Source organism: Ceratotherium simum, chromosome 6, assembly GCF_057802395.1.
Source record: "Ceratotherium simum simum isolate JZ-2026a chromosome 6, ASM5780239v1, whole genome shotgun sequence".
NCBI classification, from domain to species: Eukaryota; Metazoa; Chordata; class Mammalia; order Perissodactyla; family Rhinocerotidae; genus Ceratotherium; species Ceratotherium simum.
In genome coordinates, this window is record NC_141905.1 from 23,213,432 (window position 1) to 23,232,788 (window position 19,357).

At 59.6% G+C, this 19,357-nt stretch overlaps 1 protein-coding gene across 5 annotated transcripts in view; it reads right to left on the minus strand.

Annotated features, from left to right (window-relative positions):
• Positions 1-19,357, minus strand: part of ZMIZ1 (zinc finger MIZ-type containing 1) — a 236,979-nt gene that overhangs the window by 148,057 nt on the left and 69,565 nt on the right. For 4 of the 5 annotated variants that reach the window (XM_087431979.1, XM_087431981.1, XM_087431983.1 and 1 more), the window contains one exon: positions 538-615. The exons of the other annotated variant lie outside the window; for it this stretch is intronic. The gene's annotated coding sequence lies outside the window, so the exon portion shown is untranslated. The remainder of the gene's footprint in view (positions 1-537; positions 616-19,357) is intronic. 5 annotated transcript variants of the gene reach the window in all.

Sequence of the window (19,357 nt, forward strand, 5' to 3'; positions counted from 1 at the left end):
CATGACGGACAAGTGGCGGAGCCAGGATGTGAACACACGCACTCTGACCCGAGCCCAGAGACACATGAGTGCTCATGCGCGCACCTTAATGTGTTCATGGGAGAGAAGCAGGTGGGGCAGCCCCAGCACCCATTTCAGGGAACAGGCCTCTCTGCTCACCCAGGCCTCTTCCTGTGTGGCTGCCATGTTGCTCAGCTCACGAGGCCTGCACCCCAGGATGGGGCTGCTGTGCCAAGGCTGGGGACCCCAAACCTGCCCCTCTTCCTGGCGCATCCCCCTATCCCCTGCCTTGGCAGCCACTCCAGAGAAAGGTCAGGCCTAAGAGGCCCCAGGGGGTGGGGTACAGGGATGACCCATTTGGGGGCTGATGAAGTCTCAGTAGGGGTGGCTGCACCCAATCCCGCCCACGAGGGCTGAGGGGCCCGTCAAAGGCGCGGTGTGCTGGGGCCGGCACCCTGTCCCCCACTCAGGGCACTCCTGCCTCTTCCCCAGCAACCGGGGCAAGCCGCCCCCCCACCAGCCCAACTGCACACCTACCTCAGAGACCCACAAATCACCAGCGTCCCACGTGCTGGTCAGCAGCTCACGGCCCCTCCGCCTCACTCCATCTCCATCCTGTGGCAACGAGAAGGAGGGTCAGTGGGGTTACTCCAGCAGGGGCCTGGAACTGACCATGCTGCCACAGCCCACCCGCCCACCTGCTGGAAAGTTCACGGCCAGCAAAACCAAATCATCCCCATTTGACAGATGGAGACTCTGAAGTACCGAGAGGAAAAGGGGTATAATGATGGGATGCCCCGAGCAGACACCAGCCTCGGCCAGTGACCGGCTGTGTGACTGTGGGGATGCTCCTGGCTTTTCAGGGTTTCAGTTTTCTCATCTGTCAGATGGGATCACAATGCCTCTCTCAGAGTTTCTGGGAGGGTCTAAGGACATATGGGGACAGAGGCACTTGGCATTCATTCATTCAAGAAACATTTAATGAACACCTCGAGCCGTGAACAGGATAGTGGTCCTGCCTTCACGAGGACTTAGATAATGAGCAAAGAATCAAACAATACATAATTAAAAGTGGTGTCTGCCAGAAAGAACAAGTACAGGGGCTACGCAGTGTGGACTCAAGGTTCAGGGAGGCCCCTTTGGGGAAGTGAAGTTGAAGGATGAGCCAGAGAGAGGCAGGCCAAGATGCATGGAACAGCACGCCAGGCAGAGGGAACAGTGTATGTGAAGACTCCAAGACAGGGGAAAAAGCCTGGCCCAGTGGAGGACTTGAGAATGGGTGGTGTTGAGGGTACAGTGAGGGAGGGAGGTAGTGGGGTGAGTGGGGGCCAGGAGGCAGGGCCAGTCATTGAGAGGGTAGACAGGAGCCACAGGAGGGTCTGAGCAGCTGAGGGTCATGACCCTAGTTCTAGTTTGAGAAGATCTCCATGGCTACTGGGGGAGAGGGCTTGGAAGGACAGGAGGAGGCAGGGAGACCAGTGGGGAGGTTGATCCAGGGGTCCAGGCCAGAGACAGTCGTGCTCGGAGCAGAGGGAGCAGAGGGTGGGAGTGGCAGGACCTGCTAGTGTCCTGGGTATGGTGGGTATGAGAAGGGGAGGGAGGAGGCATGGATACCGCCCTCGCCCCCCATGGCTTGGGCTTTGGGGAAGCGGTGGGGCAGGAGGGGCACGATCATCCTTGTTGGGTGGGGTCCAGCTGGCCCATCCATCTCCTCAATGGGCCACCAGTGCTCCCCCGGCCCCCCCACTGCCCACGGGGCCCCCTGGAAATCCAGGAGGACCAGACCCAGAGGCCCAGCAGAGGGGCTTCTCCGGGGTCTGGGCTGCACAGTGGGAGCCACTGAGCCCCAAGTTTGAGTCCCGGCTATGACGGTGCCCTGTGGGGTGGCTCGGGCAAACGCCACATCCCTGCGCCTGTGCGCCCTCCTCTAAGAAACGGGAAACCTGCCTGCGGGGCAGAGCGCCGTGGAACGAGGCCCATGGCTAACAGTGGGAGACGGAGCGCGTGGGCCACGTTAAACAAGAGCTCCGGCACAGGCCAGGGGACGGGTGGAGCCTCAGACCTGCCCCCACCCCACTGTGCAGCAGGCAGGGGCTCCCAGGGCGAGAAGAGGCAGCAAGGTCTGGTGTTTATTTCTGAGATGTGGGCTCAGTAATCAAAACAACCTGGTTCAAGTCCTGCTACCAAGTGTATGGCTTTGGGCAAGTTTCTTAAACCTCTCTGTGCCTCAGTTTCCTCATCTGTGGGAGGAGAGATAGGGACAAGGAGGGGACCTCCCTCAGAGCTGTACAGACTGGATAAGGTAACACACGGGTGCTGGACACGCAGGGAACTTTCTAGGCATGTCAGCTGAGACATAAATTCCCTTGCAGGGGTTGGTGCTGGGCCCTGGGGAGCGCTGGGCCCCGGAGCTCCAAGCTCCCAAAGCCCGCCCAGCGTCCCCACTCCCGCACAGGGAGAGAGAATGTCCCCGCATCCTGACCCTTTGGCTCTGGCAGCCCCAGACTCTGCTCGCCATAAGAACACAAACAGCCTTGGGCTCACTGACTCCCACTCTCCCTTTTCACAGAGGAGGGAACTGAGGCCTGGAGAGGGGCAGCGCCTGCCCCCAGCCCGGGGTCACGCAGCAAGTCAGTGGCTGGGGCAGAACTGGAATTGGCCTCCTGCTTCTCCACTGCCCACAGCTCAGGCCTTTCCTAAAGGCAAGCTGGCCCGCAGACGCGCTGACAAAGAGAAAACCATTATTTTGGCAGCTGAGACAGAAGCCAGAGCCGGAAAGTCCTTGCTCATTCGTGAGCACAGTCCAGGCCCCAAGGCACGACGTCCGCCCATCCCGCCTCTCAGGGACGCTCCGGCTCCCTGTGCACACGTGCGTGCCTCACCGCCCCCAGCCACTCCAGTTCCTCGGTGCTGGGCTTGTGCAAAGGGGCAAACAGACCAGAAAGAGGAAGAGACCTGTCCAAGGTCACATGGCAATAAGCAGAGGCACCAGGATGTGACCTCGGGCCCTGGTCAGGGGCTTACCCCCTTCCCTACGAGACTGCATTGGCCCCCACCCGGGAAAGACAGAGGAGGAGGAGGCTGGCCGTTAGGGAGTCCTATAGTGTGGTTGTGCCTGGGATGCTTCTTTTAACTCTCAGTGCAGTGCTGTGAGGTAGAGACTAAACTAGCATCCCCAATTTACACATGAGGCCCAGAGAGGTTCTGTAACTTCCTAAGGTCACACAGGTAATCAGGAGCTAATAAGTAATGAGAACAGAGCTGGGACGTGATCAGACAGCCTGCCCCCGCTCACACTCTGTCTACTACCAGGCAGCCAGCCAGGGAGCCCACACCCTGCCCAGCCACGGAGCCCCTCAGCAGCCCCGCTCAGAGCCAGGCAGCACTGGGCACCCAGGCAGGCTCGGGGGTGCTCAAGAAGCAGGATCCCGGGCAGGGCTGCGGACACAGAAGTGATATCGTGCACCCCTGCCCTGGGCCCCCTGGGTGCCCTTAGGTGAAGCTCACAGCCTGCGTAGGCTTGGCCACCTGGTGAGACCAGGCAGAGGAAAAGGTGGGAGACGGGCGAGGTGTCACGGTGGCTGTGCCCAGCCTGACCAGACCCCAACCATAAACAACACAGATCCACGGCAGGGAACTGTTCTCTGCCTAAAAAGGACTCAGCACCACGGGATGGGGAGCAGCCTGAGCCTCAGGGCCGAGTGGGGTGGTGGGGCCCGCCCAGTCTCCCCACGGGATGGTACCCCACTGCCCAGAGGGCTCTCGTGAGTGTCCTCAGCTCAGGACTCTCACTCTGGGGCTGGGGGGGGGAGGGGTGAGGCCCTGACTGCAGGGCAGCTTCTGACTGGGAGGGCAGGAAGGGGCGGTGTGCGGACCGCAGGCTGAACTGTGTTTTTATTCCGGCTGCGTGTCTGCAGCTCCCGGGGGCAGGGCAGGGACAGGCGCCCACTTTGCAGAGCAGGACCCTGAGCTCCAAGGGAGGATGGGATTGCCAGAGGTGTCGCAGCTGGAGAGCGGCAAGGCTGGGCCTGGGACATGGCAGAGGTCACTCAGGGGTGGGGACTGTCCCACCTTCCCCTCTCCGCCTCCTCCAGGGTTCCCTGGGAGGAGCCGGGTGTGGGCTTGAGTGGAGGCACCCGGCCGAGCTGATGGGGGCTGCGTCCGGCCTGGAGATGCACGGCTGATCCGGGACTCCGGGAGGATAGAGGTGCCTGTGCCAGAGGGCATCCAGGATGTGGGGCACCCAGGAAGGCTCTAGGCCTGTGGCTGAGTGACTGGTAGTTCTCTACAGCTGCCAAGGGCTGGGAGCCCACATTCTGGGCTGGAGCCATGGCCCTGTCCTCAGTGGTGAGGTCAAGGGCAAGAGTGGGTGAAGCTAGCTTTGAACCCTGCTTTGCCCTTCAATGCTGGTTGACCCTGAGCAAGTCACTCGGCATCTCTGAGCCCCTATCTCCTCTCTAATCAGGGACTAAGTGCTCCTCCAGCTACCCACCCACCAGGAGAGGCTCCAGGCTGACCCTGTAGAGCCTGATGTTGGCCAGAGCATTGACCTACCCACAGGCCACAGGAGGGAGTGGAACTGCCCCCGTGTGGTCTGTACAGCAGGGGGCTACATCGATGGCATCCCTGAGCTGAAGTTTAGGGCTCCTGTCACCCGCTGCGAATCACACACAGCTGCCCCTTGTGCCCCTGTGGCTGTGGGGGCTTAACAAGACACGGGGTGTGTAGATACAGCTGCCACCGAGGCAGGAAGAGGTCAGCGAATGGTGACTGTTAAAGTCTGGGGGAGGGGGCAATTGCTCAAGGTCACAAGGGGCCAAGTGGGGCCAGAACCATGGTCACGCAGGTGCCCACCCAAACTGGGTCTAGCCCACCGCTGGCTAAACTGACCTGAACCGGCTCCCACCACGCTGACCCCTCACTTGAGCTGCATGGGCGCCGTTCCTACCCCCATCTTACAGAGGGGCCGGACAGCTGCTGGTCCTGCGGGCCAGAGCCCGAGGGCCCCGTCCCCGGCCCTGCACAGGGATGATGGCCTCAGACCTTGCTCTCAGGCTCTCTGGGGTGACACGGGTTGCCCCACCTCGGAGAAGGGAAGCCTTCCCTTACATGACCCTGGGAACAGGCCCCTCGTCCTCCTCTGGCGACCAGTACTGGCTCCAGGAGCAAGGCAAATATTTACCCCGATGGTTATCCAAACCGGGCTGGCCACCCCGCCTCCCACATTCCTGGAATACATGTTTCCTGACCTCACTGAGCTGGGGGGTTGGGGGAGGAATCCAGACACGGGCAAGAGCCAGACCAAGGGTCCTGGGCCAAGGTGGAAGCCCAGGCCCACTGGCCAGAAGGAGAAAGGGCAGCTTCGACTGTCCCTCTAGCTACCCACCCACTAGGGGAGGCTCCAGGCTGATCTTACAGACCAGGACGAGCCCTGACTCACCCTCAGGCCGCTGGGGGAGGGGGTGGACCGCCCAGCCTGCTGTGCTGGGGCAGGGGCTACGTGGAGCTCCCCGGCACCAGGCCTCAGCTCCTCTGCTAATCTCACACACACACACACACACACACACACGCACGCGTGCACCAGCGTGTGCCCCTTGTGCCGTGGAGTGAGACTCAGCCTGCCACACCCATGGCAGATTCTCCCGCCTGCTAGGGTCCTTCCTCAACAGCCCCAGCATTGAGCCTCACTGCCTCACTCCATCCTCAGCAAAGTCTTGTCGCCAGGTCCACTTTACAGATGAAGAAACTGTCCAGCAGACACCAGAGGTCACATAGCTGAAAGTGGTAGAACGTGCGAAAGTGGTAGAAACCGCACTTTCCACAGCTCTGCAGTACCGACTCGGCCCATCAGAACCCTGACCGTCCTTCGATGCCCAAAGGACCACCTCCTCCATGCTGTCTTCCCTGATAGCACCTCCCACCCCAAGTGATCTTGCCCTTCCCTGAATGTCCATTTTGATGGTGTTCCCTTCTCCTTGTATAACTGAAACTGGGGGCCTGTTCGTATCTTCGGCTATGAGACCCTGTTGCACTCACTCCAGGCACAGCGGAGTTGAGCCTCAGGGCTCAGGCGGCCCTGAGTGCTCAGGGGAGGACTGAAATCCTGAGTCCTTTCACCGGAAAGCAGTGACTGCATTTGGCCATAAGAAACAGATAAGAAGGCAGACCTAGCAAGTTGGTTGTCTGGGGTCCTAGGAAACTCCTAGGCAGAGTTGCCTGAGAATGACGAGGAACCCTTGGTTCAATAATCCTTTCTGTCTTCACTTCCTCTGAGAATATTTCAAGCTATTCTGACAGCCTGTCCACGCCCAGGCCCAGGGAAGCCCCGCGTGTCCCGGCCCAGCCCCGCAGCTCCGCACTGCACGGCCCTCGGCTTCCCGCCTCCCTCTCTCCTGCCTGGAATCTTCACCATCGGCTGGGGAAGAGCAGACTGGCAGGGTTCAGCTGACCTGCTGGGGACGCAGGAATGCCAGGCCAGGGAAATGTAGTCCTGGCAAGTTCGCTGCCAGGCCCTCAGGGGTGTCTCCAGGTGGGGAAAGCTCCAGCGGTCAGGAGATGCCCAGCGGAAACTCAGGGCCACACCCTGGCACCGTGGGGGACCCAGAGGGCAGGTGCTGGGGAAGGGGAGGGGCTCCCAGCACTGCCCTCTCCACCCACCTAACATCTCTAAGACTTGGTTTCTTCATTTTGAACATGGGGGCTATAAACTGACTTACAGGGGGTTGGTCCTTCATTTGTTTATTCATTCCATCCACCCATCCATCCATCCATCCGCCCACCCACCCGTCCATCCATCCATCCATCCATCTATTCATTCATCCATCCATTTCCTTCTTTCAACAACTAATGACAGCGCCTACAATCTGCCAGAGGAGGAAGAGAAGGAGAAGAAGAAAAGAGTTGGGGGTGAGCGAATGAGGAGAGAGAAGGCAGGGCCGAAGGCCAACAGTGCCCAGCTTCCCACAGGGTTTGCACACTGTCTAATGCAAGGTGAGCGAGACACAGAAGGAGATGGATAATTCTAGGACAGAGTGCTGGAGGGCATGCTCAGCTCAGCCTGGCAGCAAAATGCGGGTCAGGGGCATCATCCTCTTGGGCAGTCTCCCAGGCAGAGGGCACCCCTCCTGGGCAAAGGCCCAGAGGCTTGGCAGGAGAAAAGCTCTGGGCTAAAGAGAGAATACAGGTGGCACCAGTGAGCAGGAGACAGCTGCCTTCACAGGGCGGGGGCACAGGCATGACACAGCTTGCAGCCCCTCCAAGGCTTCACCCCATGCCCAGTCCTGAGCTGCTGTATCTTAAGGACACACTGGAGTGGCATCTCCTCCAGAGAGCCTCTCAGAGCTGGAAGTCCTCACTCACTCAATCGCCCAGGCCCCAAGGGATGACACCAGCCCATCCTGCCTCTCAGAGGTGCTCCGGCTCATGGTGCTCATCCTTGCCCCTTGGTGTTGGGCTTGTGCATAGGGGCAAATGAGACCAGAGGGAGAAATGGCCCTACCCAAGCTCACACAGCAATAAAGAGTGGCATCAGGATTCAAACTCAGGCCCTGGTCTGGGACTGGCTCCCCTTTCCTGTGAGTCTGCATGGGATTCCCACCCGAGAAAGGAGGAGGGAGCAGGAGGCTCACCTCCTCCTGGAAGCCTCCCCTGACTGCCCCAGTGAATACCTCCTAACAACCAGAGCCTTTGTTCTGGCTTATGGTCCACTCACACTGGAGGAAGAGGGATGGGTCTCCCCTCTCCCCAAGTCATCAAATGAACAACTTCTCTTCTAATCAAGGGGCGAGGGAACAACATGGATTGATGGCGCACAGTGTGGCTCCAGGTTCTGACATACCAGATCTGGGGCCTTGGCTCTGCCACTTACTGAGCTGTGTGACGTTGGGCAAGAAACTTAGCCTCTCTGGGCCTCAGTTTCCTCATCTGCAAAATGGGGATACTAAGAGTCCCTACTCTTACAGAGCTGAAAGGACTTAACAAGATTATGCTCATACCGCACTTGCACGGGAAATGCTCAGTAAATAGGGATTGTCATTATTATCACTGGCTCAGGATTGTGCCAAGTGCAAACTTGGGGTCTGCCCAGAGGTGAAGGCACTGGACCCCTTATCACCGAGATGGAGAAAGACCCAGGACTCTGGGAAGATGAATCCTGGTGTCAGGCCCCTTCTGGAGCCAACTCAGGAGCATGCCCAGTGGATCTGCTCCCCAGAGATGGGCTTCACAGGGCCCGCCTGCTCCCGGGAGAGGAGCCCCAATCCCTGTCCACTGAATGGCCAAGGTGCTGAGCACCCTCCAGGTGCAAGCTCTGTGCCAGGTGCTCCCTTTTGTACCCACAGTTTCATCAGGCCCCATGGGGTGGGCCTCACCTCCCGCTCACCAGGGCCAGGGTCTTGCCCAGAGGGGCACCTGGCTGGAGTTGACCAAACCAGGGCCCGTGGCACCCACCTGGGCACTTGCCACTCCCAATGCCGAGGATCTAAACTGAAGTTTCTGCCGATGGTCCCCTCTTTGGGGCTTTGTCTCTCGCCTCTGCCCACTCTGCTTGTGGTGGCCTGACATCTGTCACCTGGTCCTGCACTGCCCGTCTGAGGGCTTCCCTGGAGGAACACCCCTTATCCCCACCCCTGAGACACCCCCGATCCCAAATTCCCTGCAGCATCAACGGGGCCTGGCAGATGCTCTCAGAAGGGTCCTTGGATGTCCTGAGTCCAAGCCTGCCACTGACCAGAGGAGGGAACATAAGTCCAGAGAGGGACAAGCCAGGTGGGCCCAAGGCTGGGACAAACACCCAGGTGAGCTCTGGTGCTGGAGGTTGGACTGAGGAGCTAAGGACTCCTGAGCAAGTCACCTGTCCCTCTAGGTCTCAGTTTCCCCATCTGGGGCTACACTGGCTGGAGGATTAGCTGAGCAGATGTCACACCCGTGACTGGTGCAGGGCTGGACAGCACCATCAGCTGTCAGCTCCAGGGGGCAGCCTGGACTCTAGGCCCTGCGCTCCCTCCACTGGAGGAGGCAGGGGGAAGGTGGAGAGCTGAAGGGCACGGGTACTCCCAGTGGCAGGCAAACCGCCCGGCACCAAGTGTTCCTGATGACCCCCTTCCTGGGCCAGGGGCCAGCCCCCTGGCAGTCACACTCCCCAAACAGGCATCGCTATGGGATTCTGGCCACAGGTGGGCCAGGCCAGTCTGAAGCGATGGCCGAGGCCCAGATTTACAGTGCCAGACAGAGGAAAGTGCTGTTCTTGCTAGTGGGGGAGGCGGGGGTCCAGCAGGGGCACTAACGTCACCCAGGCCTGGATGCAATCCTGGTTCTGCTGCTCACAAGCCACGTGGCCTTAGCCAAATCCCTGCACTGCCCCCTGCCTTAGTTTACTCAGTGGTGCAATGCGGAGGGAGAAGGGTGAACTGGGCTAAGTGTATGGCCCAACTCCCGGCCCTGGGAGAAGCCAGGCCACGGGAGCTCTTGCTGTTTGTAGGAAGCCAGCTCCTCCTCAAGGGCAGCCCCAGGGTGGTCTGCAGGGTTGCTGCTGGGAAGAAGGGGACTGAGGCTGTGTTAATCATCACACTGCACTCTGCAGCCTGTCCCAAGATGCTCCACTAATGGAGCCACCCAGGGAAGCGTGACCGTCCCCATGGGACCTTGCTAACACAGCGTCGGGTTCCAGTCCTGCCTTCACCACTTGCCCTCCCTGACCCGGACAAGTGCCTCCCTCTGCCCCAAAGTCTCCATCCTCCATCTGTAAAGTAGGAGGAGTGATGCTTGCCTGGTGCCTGGGGTTGCTGGAAGGACTCTAGGAGATGCAGGGTGTGGCCAGGCCTGGTAATGGGCTGTGAGGAGGTTCCCTGTTCTGTTCCATATGATGCCAGCCTAGGCTGATCCTGCCCTCCCAGGCAGCCCCAGGGCCCAGGCTTGTCTGAGCCATCACACACCCAGAGCGCATGCTGGGCACCCCCAGGAGGCATGGAGGATCTCCCCAGGTGCGTCCCAGCTGAGGCCATCAGGACCTGCCTGGGATGCCCCTCCTTCTCCCTTTACTCTGGGGTCACCCTGTCTTCCTTCAGAAAGAGGGGCTCCCTCAGCCCAGCAACTCGGTGGGATTCTTGGGGGAGCCACCCCCCACCCGCCCATCAATCTTTGGGACTGACAGGACCTGCCCTCTGGGACTGGACCCCTGGGCAGGCTAAAAGGAGGGGCCAAGGACAGCCCCCATGATGGGTGCCTTCTTCCTTTGCCCACAGCATCCAGCACAGAGCTTGCAGGTATAAGGAGTGCTCCCGGAATGTTTGCTGGATGAATGAATGAGCCACGATGGGAGGGTGGTGCGAAAACAGATTTAGATCAGAGAACACAGCAGCTGACACTCGCACAGTGCTTACCACATCCACGCCAGGCCCGGCTCTCACAGACACTGCCTACAGAGGTTAACCCACTTAGGCCCCACAGCGAGTCTATAAAGTGGTAATGTTATCCCCACTTCACAGATGAGGAAACCGAGGCTCAGAGACATGCAGTCACTTGCCCACAATGTTAGAAAGTGGCAGAGCTGCATTCAGTGCAGGGCCTGAGCTCCAGAATCCTCGCGCTGGGCCACAGTGCTGCCTCCCGGGGAGGGTGGAGAGAGCAGCCCATCAGAGGCCATCCAGACCAGAGGTTCCCACCAGGGCTACAGGCCCTGCCCAGGGGTCTGCTTTAACTGGCCTGGGGTGGACTACCTTTCAAAGCTGCCCTGGAGACCACGTGCAGCAGGGGCCGAGAACCCCTGGCCAGGCCAACCCTCACTCTTCAATTGGGGAAACTGTGGCTTGGGGTGGGGAAGGGGACATGCCCAAGGTCTCCCTGTGAGTTGGGGGAGCCTGGGACTTGGAGTCGAGGTCCCCTGACTTCGCCGCCATGGGCGTTAAGCTCTTGGATACAGAGCACTGCCACACCCGCAGAGCAGCCCATAGGCACAGACACAGGCGGGAGACAGGCAGACAGGCACGGGGAGGCCACAACAGCACGCAGCCAGATGACACACAGGCCCAGCAATTCCTGATTCATGGCCACCCATCCTGTGACTCCACCCACCGCCAATGTCCCCACCCTGGCTCACACCCCACAACCCACTGCAGCCTCCAGAGTCCCCTCCCTTCAGGACCAGAGAGCCACAGAGGGAGGAAGGAGCAGTGGGGCCCCACCCAGGGCTGGGTGGGAAACCGAGACCACCCTGATCCAGGGGACTCCAGGACACGCAGAGGAAGAGGCATTAAGTGCTGACCCCTGCCCCTCCCAGCAGTGCCCCACACCCTCCCAGCCTGTGCTAACCATGTACCCAGTCTACAGGAGGAAAACTGAGGCCTGCCCAGCCCAGCTGGTGCTGACACTCACTTGGGCCAACTTCCTTAGCCGTGTGACCCCTCTTCAATCAGAGCCCCACAGCTGGTTGACCCTGCCAGGCTTCCCTGCTGCCAGTTCCTCTCCCTGAGAATGCATCACTCCTCTGTCCAGGGACATTCAATGGCTCCCCATTGTCTACAAGGTCTAGTTCTAACTCTTCAGCCTCATATTCAAGGCTGACTTTGACCTGTAACCTTTCCCTCCACATGTCCGGGCCTCCCTGCCTCTGCACTCCTGTCCACATTAATCCTGCTGCCAGGAATGCCTCTAGGAAGGAAATTAACACCCACTGAGGGGCTACAGGGGGTCAGACACTGTTCCCAGAATCTCAAGGACTGTTCACAGCTCCCTGTGACACTGGCTCTGAGAGGCCCCTATGATAGACACAGATGCTTGAGGCTCAGAGGGGCTATGTGCCCAAGGCCACTGGAGGCTGAGATGTCACCAGTCCCAAGGGGCTCGGGCTGGACCTATGGTCTTCACGTCGCTGACAAGCTTTCAGCTGGTCCATGAGCTCAGGGTAGCCCTGAGCCTGTCTTAACCCACCTGCTGTTAGGACGACTTGGGTCTGCTCGCCTTGGCGTCCTGACCCTCCCTGTGGCCCCTTTGGGAAACTGCTGCTACTCCAGGCTGCGACCCCTGCTGATTCTGAGCTGGGCTTGGGCTGACCCGGCTTGGGGAGGCGGGTCAGGGATCAGAACCAGCACAGTTGCCAAGAGCACTGACTCTGGGGCCCGCTGCCGGGTTCAAAGCCCATTGTAGCCACTGTGGACAGGTCGATTCCCCTCTCTGTGCCTCAGTTTCCTCCTCGGGAAACAGGGACAGTAGGAGCAGTGACCTCACGGAGTTGCTGTGACGGCGAACATGACTTTCTGGAGCTGAAGTATCAGAGCAGCACCTCCACAGAGCACTACTGCAGCATCTGCGGCTCTTAGGCCCATCACCCTGTTCCTCCCTGCACCTGAGGCTCAACATCACAGCCAAGGAGACCCAGAGGCCCCACAGCACCTCCCAGGAGGGAGGAGGATGATGCGGCGGTGGTGGGAGAACCTGCTCCTCAGCACTGCCCCTCCCCAGCTTCCGGCCCATAGCTGCCAACCTGGCCCACCTGCCTGAGCAGTGCACAGACCTGCCTGCTCCGTCTCCCAGCTCCGAGGAGAGAGGAGGGAGGGCTCCTTCCCGGCAGAGATACCCAGCTTTGCCCCTGTGTTGTCAGAGATGGGATGACCCAGAGAGGGGCCATGCCAGTGTCACTACCCCTATCCCCCACGGAGACACTGCAGCCACCCATGTCTCTCTCCCTGCTTGGGGCTCATCGTAGGCAAAGTGCCTGGGTTCGGCTGGAGACAAAGATGTCTGGGATGCATGAGGAGGGGTCTGGGGCAGTGAATCCCAAACCTGGCTGTCCTTATAGAATATAAATTCATCCTACCCCCAAACCCTTTATCCCATGGGATGCTCAGAGCGGGGCAGAGCTTCTTCCTCTCCCCTTTCTTCCTACAGATAAGGCCCAGAGTGGTTGAGTGACTCGCCCAAGTGTACCAGCAAGCTGGTGTAGATCCTAGACCAAAAAATCCAGTCTCTGGGCTCCCACTATGTCTCCTAGCCCTGCTATGAGGCTTCTCTTGCCAGGCCCCTAAAGGTGACTGACTGTCTGGGAGAAGATAAGTCATCAGCATGTGTGGGGTGAGGGATGGGCGTGGGTCCAGAGCTTCCACCGACGGGAGGCTCTGGGAGGGGTCAGAACAGGTCAGAGGCAGGGCAGCCCAAGAGCCTGAGGTCCAGCTTCCTTTCTCAAGAGGGTACGATTCCTGGCAGCAGCTCCCACGGGAAATAGTAGAAGCACCACCCGCGGGAAACACAGGGTTGGGGGGCGAAGGGGTGATGGGCAGGGTTTCCTGTTGGGTGGGTGACCTGTGTGGCTGTGGCCCTGGGGCCAGGCCAGGGCTGAGTTTCACCTCATCCCTGGCTCAGGCCCAGGCCACCCTGAGTCCCATCCTCCAGGCCTGCCCTGGCTTCCTGTCCCACTGGCCCCACCCAGCCCAGGAGAAAGGCTGGGCCCCGTGCAGGCCTCCTCAAAAGCGCCAAAGTTTTCTGGGGCAGGAGTGGCTGGCTGCCCTGGCCTGCTCAGTGACCTTTGGCCTCTGATCTCTAGACCCTCAGCTATTTGTTTTCCAGCAAGAGGCCTTGACAAAAGCACCACTGGGTTTTCTTCCTAGGAGCTCACAACTTCAAGCACAGCTGAGCAGGGGCTGTAAGAATCAGCCCCTCCCTGGGGACGGGATCACTGTCTTCCCCGACTCTGGCCAGGAGGGCAGAGTCACTTCCAAGAAGCCATGTCGAAGAGACCAGGACAAAGGGAGAAGCTGAAGAGGGACGGATTTCAGGCCTCAAGGGCAGAACTTCCTAGTGGTCAAGGATGAGGGGCAGTATGGCACCTTCCACATAAGGCGTGGCTTCCCAGCTGGGCAGTGCAGCCCCCACACTGGGGACAACGTGATGTCAAAACATAGGCACAGCACCCAGAGTAAGACCCTTCACCCCACTCCCAGCTTGACCTGCCTGGGTCCTTAGAAGTGTCAGAAGTCTGGGTGGGATAGGAGCTCAGCCTAGAGGCTGCAGGGCCACATGGCCTCCAGGTGAACCCAACTCATTCCCTGTGCCTCCGGGGCAGGAGACTCACCGGTCCACAGGAAGGGAGGTGGCAGGAGTGGAGAGGTTGGTGGCCTGGCCCAGTGAGGGGGAAGAGGTTTGAACAAAGGCCCTCAGACCCCGTCCCCCACCCTCCTGGTTTCCCAGGGCACAGGCTGTGGAAGGCCGCAGCGTCGCAGGTCTCTCTCAAGGCTGCTCGGCAAATGGGCCACTCAGATAGCAAAGAGGCCAGAGAGGCGAGGGCTCCGCCCAGCCAGCCAGGGGCCTGCCTCGGACAGAGTGTTGGGGGCGGTCATGGATGGGAGGTGGCTTGGGCCAGACTGGGGCCCTGGGATTGCCCCTGGGACGGACAGAGCTGGGATCCAAGTCTCCCGCCTTCACCGTGGGCAGCCCCAGGAGCTCACCAGGTCTGTGCGGGGCAGGTCGGTCTGCTCGCTGGGGCAGGAGTTGACTTTGGCCACACTCCAGCTGCCCAGCACAGGACACTGACGACTTGTCCACACTACTCCAATCAAACAGGCCCTGATAGGGCTGCCTGCGGGTCCAGCTTGATGCTCTGCCTGGAGGGAGCGAAGCTCGGGCGGGACTCGGTCAGGGAGGTGAAAGGCCTAAGGTCTGTCGGCCTGGGGTGAGCAGGGTGGAAGAAAGAAGCCAGACTTCAGCCTGGTGGGCAGCCAGGGCACAAGTTACCAGGAAGAGTTACTGAGACGGCCATGGGGCAGTAATGAGTCTCCTGACCCTGGGGGCATGCAAGCCGAGGCCGGGGACATACAGGCCTAGGCGGCATTCTGGGACTCTAGCCTAGTAGTTTTATAACCACCCCTGCCCAGAATCCACATTCAGTCCTGGGTGGCAGGATGGCTGGCCTGTGTCACCAGCTCGGCCACTGGCCACCCCACTTCCACTTCTTTTTTGGATAGGAGCTTTCCAGCTGTAACAGAATGGCCTTGAGCTCATGATCCCGTGGGACCCTGCTAGGTTACACACCCCCAAATTCTACCACAACAGAGACGAGGTCTGACAATGCTGTGTGTAGCCCTGATGTCAGCTCTCTGGGCCCCTCATCCCCGGCATCAGCTGGGCTTGGCTAACAGCCTATCCAGGGAAAGTATGCCTAAGCTTCCCCAGAACCCAGGGCACCCTGGGGGGCCAGCTGCACCCTGATCCCCACCCAGTGGCTGCCTCTCTCCTGGACCCTCAGCCCACCCTGAGACGCTGCCTGACGCTGGCTTGGCAGTGAGCATTTCCAGAACTGGGAATGTGTCTTTTACTGAGCACAGGCCGGACACAGACTTGGCTGCCAGGAAATGTTTGTCAAGGAAAGGAGAGAGGAAAGGAGAGAGGGAAGGAAGGGGGACAAACAGACACATGGACGCAGTTGGGTTCTTAAAAGCACAGCGCCCAGAGGCCACCACCTCCAAAGGGCCCAAAGGCCCTCCTTCTCCTCCAGGGCCCAGGGGACTGTGCCCTCTATTGCTAAGGCACACTGCGCAGGCCAGGTAATCCTGGAGGAAGGCCGAGGGGGGCCCTGCACCCTCTATCGCTAAGGCACACCGTGTAAGCCAGGTAAACCTGGAGGAAGGCCAAGGGGGGCCCTGCACCCTCTATCGCTAAGGCACACTGTGTAAGCCAGGTAAACCTGGAGGAAGGCCGATGGGGGCCCCGCTCAGGCACATTCCGTGGCTGCCATTTCCTCCGGGGCTCTGCTGCCCAGTGGGCTCAGAGAAGGCCCCCAGATGTCCAGGGCTCAGGGCCTTTGCACTCTTCCCACATCTGCTCTGGAAGCCCTGCTCCAGCTCCCACCTCTCTGGAGGAAGGGGACCCTCGCCCCAGCTGCTTACTCCATGAAGGACTCAGCAACATCTCTCACCTTGCCCATTGTCCCCTGCCCAGCACTGGGGTTTCATCCTCCTGGAATGGCAGTGGGGGTGACATGGCTGCCTTGTGACAAGAGCACAGTCTTTGTAACGAAAAGTGATTCTGCCCATCCAACAGGAGGAGAATATGTTACAGCTGTTGGGGTTCCACAGAGGTGCCAGAAGACCTGTGTTCTGACAACCCTACTCCCCGCCCACCCCAGGTCCTGGCACACAGTAGGTGCTTAACACCTATTTATTGAATTAATCAGTGGCCTGCTGGATGCATGTGGGAAGGCTTGACTTGGGCTCTCTTGTCGAGGGGCCAGGACTTAGTGGCACGTTTCAGGGGGCACCACAGACAATGGCTGCGTCCACATGTGCCCTCTCTCTGGCTGGGGCTCTGCCTTTCGAGCTCCTCCTGGGACACAGGAGGCCTGCCCTCTCCGTTTCAGGGCTAGGGAGTGGTGTCTGTAGTCAGCAAGCCCAATACCTTTTCTTGACAGATGGAGGTGGGGGAGGTCCAGGGAGGACAAGGGAGCAGAAGCAGGGCCATTCCTGAGGCCAGGCCTCCCCACGCCAAATCCAGAGGCCCAACAACCCAAGAACTCCAGGACTTGGCTCAGGGCTGCCCTCTGCCCCCAGTGATTCTTCTATGCACCGCTCATGCCAGTGTGCCCCCCTCCCCCATCCATGTCTCGGCCTCCTGGCTGTAGCCGGCCTGAACTGCTTACTTAGACCAACAGGGAAAGCGGCCACGTGACTGGCTAAGGTTTCCTGGATGAGGGACACACACACACACACACACACACACACACACACACACACACGGCCCCTCACGGTGGCTCAGGTGGTCATGTGGCCCAGCAGGGCAGGGACAGGGCCGGCTCAGGTTTCCGTGTCTCTGAAGGACGAGTGACCTGGCCTGCCTTTCTTCACCCAGAAGAATGCCTTCTCCAAACACTTGTTTTCTGCTTCCTGGACGCGCCAGGAACACGTTGGATGGGAAGAGCAGAGTCGGGGGAGGAAGCGGGGAGGAGGAGAGGGAGGAGCATGCGCCCGGCCAGGCCTCTGTCTGGTGTTTTCCTTCCTCCCTTCCCACTCAGAGGGCAGATGCCTGCTGGGAAACCATGGCCGGAGAATCCCCAAGCCCAGCGCTCCGCTGTGGGGCAGGAGGGGAGCCCAGGCTCCGAGAGGAGTCTTGGAGTGACAGACCTGTCAAGGCCTCGTATCCGGCAGTGGCATCCAGAGGATGAGAAAGGGAGGGAGAAAGGGGTGTCTAGTCTGACTCGGCAGGAGCGGCCCTGCCTTTGGTCTGTTGTTTGGGAAAGGTCTGTGGACCTGGGTCTTGAGGGCTCTTGCAGCTTTGGGGGGGGGTCGCTGCCTCAGAGGGTCCCCGAGAATGGCAGCCTGTCCTCACAGGCCTGTCCTCACAGCCCTGAGACCAGCCCACTAAGGGAGAAAGAGGCCACATCTGTTGACAGGCAGGGCTGAGACCTGGCTCTGGGCGAGGGGGACCACCACTAGCTCTATGGGGGTCTGCGGCTGGCTTCCACCCTGCCCTGGCCTCAAGCCTGACCTCCACGACCCTAGCAGCACAGAAACCCACTGCAGAGGCACCTCAGAGAAATGAGCGGTGTGGCCGAGAGTTCTCAAATAAAAGCCAGTTCCAGCCAGGCCCCCTTGCTAAGCCCTTCTCCATATGTTATCTCACTGAATCCTCACAACCACACCATGAGGTAGGTAATGTTGTCACCCCACTTCACAGATGCGGGATTAGCAGCCTGAAGGTCACACAGTTAGTAGGGGGTGAATTGGGGTCTGCACCCAGAGAGTCCACCTCCAGCGTCCATGTTCTTAACCAGTAGCCACCGTTCCGGGGGCTGAGTCCCCAGTGCTGGGCTAGGCCCGTCCTCTACAAAGCTCATGACAAGGTTTATGAGAGCCAGGCCCTGGGCGCTCCAGGGATGCATACCCGCCACCCCACCTCATCCTCCGTCTGTCCCAGGTGCCCGCGGAAGCAGCCCCTCCACACAGCTTCTGTGAAGGTCTCTAGGGTAGAAGGGAGAGGGAGATGAATGGGGGGGCGCATGGGGAAGGGGAGAACGTGGGGTACAAACAGGGACAGAAGGAGACAGAGAGCCCAGAGAGACCCAGAGTGCAGGTAGAGAGGGCACAGAACGACCCAGAAGGAACAGAAATAGAGTGAGAGCAAGAGAGAGAGGGAGTGATGGGGAAACAGAGAGCAGAAAGATGGGAGAGACGGCAACCAAGGTGGGGGGAGAGAGAGAGGAGAAGAAGAAGCAAGCCGGGGGTGGGGGTGGGACACACAAAGCCAGATAGAGCAGAGGAAAATAGAAGGGAAAGGGGGAGCAGGTGAGAAGAGGAGGCCGGCTCTGCCGCCACTGCCGCGCTGCCTGCCGAAGGAAGAAGAAAGGAGGGGAGCGGGGGACGACAACACGGACACGTGGGCCATGACCACAGGGAGGGGGCAGGGGTGGAGGGAGCAGGAGGAGGAGAAAGACAGAAAGGCAGACAGGGGGCCTGGGAGGGAGAGGGCCCCAGAAAACCGAGCGATGAGGGAAAGCAAACCCGCTCACCGAACATTAAATACCTAACAGGAGATGACAAACCAAATGGGAATTACTGCGGTAAAAACATAATTAGAAACTTGATTGAAGTTAAACAGAATTTACATAACACTGCAAATTAACTTTACACGGAAACTATTCACTGGGAAGGCAATGAAAAGGCATTTCATTAGTAATCTATATTTCAACAATAGGCACAATGGAGCCTTCTGATGGGGAACTGGGTGCCTTCAACGGGAGCCAGTGCCAAAGGCTGCTGGAGGACAGGAGGCGCGGGCGCTCCAAGAGGAAGTGGGCAGGGTCCAGGACGGGATCTGTGCACCTGCCAATTGGGGGTGAGGGTGGTGGACACAGTGGGCCAGATCCAATTCTGCTGCAGGTTTTGCCCTTGACTTGCTGTGTGGCCCTGGGCAAGTGTCTTACCTTCTCTGGGCCTGTTTCCTCCTCATCTGCAAAATGAGGAAGTTGGAGAGGTGGTTTACATGAAGGTGCCTGCGAGTCTGGATATTCTAGGAGTGCCCAGGAGGTGGTAGAGGGCAGCGGTAAGAGCGTGGGTTTGCAGTTCAGACGGACTGGGTTCCAAGCTCTGCTCTACCACTTATTAGCTGTGGCATCACGCAAGCTTCTTCCTCTCCCACCCTGGTTTATCCATCTGTTCATGGAGGTCAGTCCACTCCCACCCGACGTCACCCAGGCAGTGGAAGGATTTAAGGAGAGATTGGGTAGGGACAGGCTTAGAGAAAAGTGAGTCTAAAGGCACAGGATTACTCATCCCATAGGCCTGGCACACTCGTTCGATTACCCGCAGCCTCCTGCCACCGACCTGCCACAGGGCTGTGCATCATCAGAGTGGCTTCCCATGGCTCCCCCAGTCCCCGA